This window comes from Phasianus colchicus, chromosome 4, assembly GCF_987193195.1.
Source record: "Phasianus colchicus chromosome 4, bPhaCol1.hap1.1, whole genome shotgun sequence".
Taxonomy (NCBI): Eukaryota; Metazoa; Chordata; class Aves; order Galliformes; family Phasianidae; genus Phasianus; species Phasianus colchicus.
The window spans coordinates 15,086,458-15,091,914 of NC_143439.1; the positions used below are offsets into that span (position 1 = coordinate 15,086,458).

General features: G+C 38.5%; 1 long non-coding RNA gene across 1 annotated transcript; it reads right to left on the minus strand.

Moving 5' to 3' along the window:
• Positions 1 to 209: 209 nt before the first annotated feature.
• LOC149918077 (uncharacterized) lies at positions 210 to 4,730 on the minus strand. Its single transcript, XR_016465842.1, has 3 exons — positions 3,860 to 4,730; positions 3,238 to 3,307; positions 210 to 984 (listed from the first exon to the last, which is right to left on the minus strand). It is a non-coding gene; the product is annotated as an uncharacterized LOC149918077 (long non-coding RNA).
• Positions 4,731 to 5,457: the final 727 nt, after the last annotated feature.

Consider the following 5,457-nt stretch of genomic DNA (forward strand, 5'->3'; position numbering starts at 1 on the left):
ATAAGGTAAGCAAAGCATATATTGTATATACCAACAGCATTATAGTGTGTAGTATTTTCATGGGTAATTTGTTCTCCAGAACAGTTCAACTAATAGCATTCTTAATCAGTGAATAACACACACACACAAAAAGAAAAACTTATATACTACCAAGTGGGAAAAAAAAAAAAAAAAAAGATTTGGCAATTCCCAGAAACATAATCCATCAAAAATTAAAAACAAACAAACAAACCAAAAAGATTTGTGGTTTCAAAGAAGCAGAAGAGGCTTTGAACAGATTATAGGGTACAGCACTTATGTCCAGCTGCTTGTCAGGCTTGCCTTTGACGCTTTCAGAACTGAAGCAAGAGAGGCCTGTAGCAGACAAAGAACTTAAGCATTGGTGCTCTTCAACAACAGCACTGAGCTTCAGACTTTGACTTGCATCTTAGAAGTGTTTCTCATTCCAAGGATATCTTGAAGCGTTTTAAGAAAAAGGCAGGGAAAGAATGAGCTACAGGCACTGACAAACACAGATAACAATAAAAATACAGTAAGATAAGAATCAATTCTGAGTAAATACCCTCATTGACTGAGGCCAGAAAAGATGTACAGTAGGGTCATCCAACATGTTTTTAACAGATTTTAATTGTAAATGATGCTCTCAGATATCACAAGAAAGATACAGAATAAATTAAACAGATTACACCGATCTTTGCTAACCCTTTTAAACCCATGCATGTCTATATAGTAATAAAATGGCTTGCCTACTCTGACCAGGAATGTTTTATCAGAACTTGAAGTCTCATGATCTAGAGAAGGGCCAGAAAGATGCTCTCCTATGAAGAATGGTTGAAAGAGCTGGGCTTGTGCATCTTGGAGAAGGAAAGGCTCAAGGAAGTTCTCATTGCAGCCTTCCACTGCTTGATGGGAGCTTTAAAAACAGGAAGGGGACAGACTTCTTTCCCCCACACAGGCAGACGGTGACAGAACAAAGGAAAATGGCTGTAAATGAAAAGAGAGAATGTGTAAGTTAGATATTAGGAGGAAATTCTTTACTCGGTGTGGTGAGGCATTGCAACAGGTTGCCCAGAGAAGCTGCGGATTCAAAGAATCATTGAATGGCTTTGGTTGGAAGGGACCTCAAGGATCATCAAGTTCCAAACATTTTAACATCCAAAGCTAGACATAAGATTTTTTAAACCATTTATGATCTAACTACAAAAGGCTTGGGAACATTACTGCCTCTTGATTACATCCCAAGTTACACTTTTGTTTCTCAGTATTATCTCAGAGGAAGATGCTTACTAACAAAATGCATAAAAAGAAGGGGAGCTTTTATCTTCAGTTACATAACCATTTGTTATAGAGAAGAAAGTACAACTCTTCTTGGAGATGCACAGGAAATCAAAGGCAATGAGCACAAGTTGCAAAATGGAAAACATGCAAAAGTTGTCATTATATAACTGAGTATTGAAAAAGCTATCCACATCCTGTTGGCAGAATCTTCATCTACAGAGTTATTCAAAACTCAGCCCTGTGCAAACTGGTCTAGCTTCAGTGACAGCCCTGCTTTGGGCAAGATGTTAGATTACATGACCACTAGTTTCTTCCAGGAAACTGCAGGACTGTAAACAGTTCAAAAGAAAAATCCCCACCAATGGATGAGACAACACTACATCTTAAGGGGTAACTTCTCAAACATAATCTTTCACTTGACTCAACCATACGCCCTCAGACTCCCAGAACAATCCTTCTTGCCCGTAATATGACCAATTTCCACTCTGTGATGATGACACTTCAACAGGATGCAGGGAACCCTCTTAGCAATAATAGACTGAGAACCATGTCTTGATTCAAATACTTCTCATTCTGAACTAAACCAAAGAATTTTGATTTTCATCCACTATTCAGACATAGGATCAGGTCAGTGGGAAAGCTTCCTATTTTCTAAACAACGCCTTAGAAAGGACAAGAAAGGAACAACTAAATTCTGTGAAAGTTCACAGATTAGATCTTAAAATCCAGCAGTACTCAGTGGTGTTAAAATACTCCTACTGTTAAGGAGGAAAGTAGGTACCTACAACACATTTGCATACTTTTGGGGTTAAGTGGCAAGCAAACAATATTTGTTAGTCTGCACTGAATCCCAGAGGTGACATGAAAAAGCCAAGCTTTTGTAGGCATGCAACAGCATTCAGGTCTTACTAAACATGACTTTCCTCTGAAACTTTGCCTGGATTGCATGAAACCTTTTTTAGGACTACTCTCTGTGCACAATTATTGCTAGAAATTCCACACAGAATTAGAACCAAAGTAATAGAAAGAAGTTCCCCTTCAGCAACATGCAAGTGAAAAGTGTAGGAAATGGGGCTGGCTAATGTTGTACTTGCACAGCATCTTGCAGTGTGAGGACTGGATTACAAAAAGCCATGACAATTATGAAGGAGGCATTCTCACTTCTGGTTGCAAAAAAGGATGTGGGCATGCAAGTTCACATTCAGCAATCAAGAGAAACAAAACATAGCGAAAATACAGCAGAAATGCAGCAACTGCAAGAAATAGATTCCAAGCCAGATACTTGTCTTATCAGTCTTAGAGCTCTCATAGAAACTCAACTGTAATTTAAGCACAATTTTCCCTTCATTGAAGGAGTCAGTTCAACTGTGCTGCATAGATCAAAAGCTCCAGGCCCAGATGAACTGACAGACTGGCAGTTGCACACTTCACAATTTGAAAGTAACTGGCCCAGATATTTTACTGTTGATTTTATGATTGATTAATGCTTTTGATGTCAATAAAAGCTTTTATTTATGAACTCTGCACCAAATAATTTGTTCTTATACAGCTTCATCCAAACTTAACGCTATCAAAAACGAAGTTTCAATCCATTTCGCTAATTAGAGTAAGAATTCCATATATCAGATTCAAGTTGCTTCCAGTCTTATCCCATTTGTACTTTCAGGCTCAATTATTGGAAAAATTCCAGGTGATGACAATAGATAAAAAAAAAAACCATGTAAGTGTCATAGTACTGTCTTACAATGTTCTCAGTAGGTTTAGCTGATGTTTTTTTCCATGCTTTCTGGGAATGTAAACACTGTTTCTGAAAATCTTGTACTGGAAAGACGCAAAATCCTTAGCTACTAACAAGTAACACAGTATGAAGTGAAGTTAAAGAGATGACCTCTAAACTGTCAATTTACATTGACTGAGAATACAGTAAGAATGAAAAGGATACCCTGCTTTAAAACATACCTGCACTCCAGCCAAATACTGTTTACAACTATTGACCAGCTGAAAAGTCATATCACAGGGATATCCTCTCCTTACAGAAAACAGAAAGACAGAACAGGAGAATGAAACTATGAAGCTAATAAGCATTCTTGTTTCCCCTAAGATTGCATCTCATTTGCTTTTAAACATTATGGACTGGATCTTGTTAAGAATTTATCATTTACATTACCAAACAGAAACAATCGAGAGAAGACTGAGGCTGAGTTTTTAATTAACACTTAAACAGCTGCCAAACAGTAAACAGAACATCCAATACGATTAATCACTTAAATAAGTAAATGGAATTTTCTGAATAGGTAGTGTCCATCTACCATGAAGACAAACCAAGAGCAAATAAAGCAGCAAGGAGCGATCTCTTCACCTAAATACATCTACTATCAATCTCTGAAAAAGTCAGGATTTTCATGAAGCAGCACTCTAAAAAAGAATCCCTTCTTGAAAGATATTACAGGCACTCTGCAGTTTACCTAACTGTCACTTTATGTTTAGTAACAAGTTTTCATGAGATAATACACAGGAAGTGCTTCATATTTTCTCTGTTCTCCTGAGCTGTGAATTGCAAACGCGTTGGACATGTTAGTACCTGGTGGAAAATAATTCCAAGGAAGATGAGCTCTACTCTTCCATTTGGTTTCCATTCTGGTCACATCGAATTCTAAGGGAAGTTCTTCCTATTAAACATGAGGAGGGAAAAAAAAAGCCTGTTTCCATGACTAATGGAGCAGGGAGATCCATGCCCTGGGAAAAGGGGGAAAAGGGAAAGGGCGGGGAGGTGAGCCTAAAAACAACACTGCAGCAAAGACCTGAGGAGGAAAGCCAATTTACTAAATATAATATCAGAATGCAAGATAGCACAATATAATAAAATATAATTACAACTGAAACTAATAAATCATAATAAACATCACTAATAAGTAAAATGAGAGAGAGTGTGTCCAAAAACCAAAGGCCTTACTCTAATGCTGAAGGTGAGCCATGCAGGGAGAACACACACTACTGAGATGAGCAGAAAAGGAAAAGGGGCATCTCATGACCTGCAGACAGGTTTTATCTTTCTCTCTGAGGGGAAAATGGAAACGCAAGATCCTACAGGATATGCAGTTCCTCTTCCCTTCTGAGACAGCTATACCCAGAACTATCAATGATCCACGGAACTGGAACATTAACTCTTTAACTCCCAGTGCACTACATAATGTTATGATGTGGAATACCGATAACAAAAAATCATAAAACCATGACAGCCTTTTAATCAAGGAGCACTGTTGTCCATTAATGCCTTTCTGAAGTACTGTCCAGATTCCACCTGGTGGCTTATATGATGTCTCTTCCAGGTGGCATAATCATGTAGGCTTTTTCAACAACACCAGAAGAACACTGCACACCTATGCAGGTTATTGCTATGAGGATAATCAGTGCAACTACTGCTAGAAATAGCTGCTTTAGCCTCCTATATGAGCCATTATTGTATCTAAAGCCATTCTACTTTGAAAGACCACTCCTTTCAATGAGTTTACCTTCCGGTTCAAGAGATAAAGAGCTCCAACTGCTGAATTTGCTATTGCCTAAATTTCTGCTGAAATATTCACTCTAGCCCATTCCAGCTGTGCTACACCTAAGGAGGTAATCAAAGCTCTAGCAGAACTATGGTATCAGTCTTATATCTAATCAGGGAATTAGAGACAGAACATTTATAAAACTTCCTCCAAACACCTCATGCAATGCCAGTCATGCTGTTGGTAAGAAACGTTTGTAACGGAGGAGCCAGATAACCCATAGCACAATCCCCTGTCCAATTGCATTGGTCACTGTTTCCAGGCTCTTGAATCTTTACACAACCATCAATACCCATCTGGTAAGTCATGTTTATTGCTTGTGTCACCTGGGTAGTGCTCCTGCTGTACAGGTAGTCTGCCCATCTTCATTCCTTTTGTATAATTTGTTGGCTGATTTCCCTCGGCCACTCTACCTTCAACCACAGTTACCTCAGTCCAGTTTTGTTAAGCTGTCCTAACCATGTTCCTGAGGTATTACAGCGTTGAAGAGTTTACCAAAATCATCCTAAAAGATATTAGTTCTAGGGAGGAATTTCCTGTTTTACACTGGTACAAGGTATCGAGCATCTCAGATGGATTCACCTCCATCCAGTTATTCACAGGGACTCCAAGGAGTGGAGAATTGAAA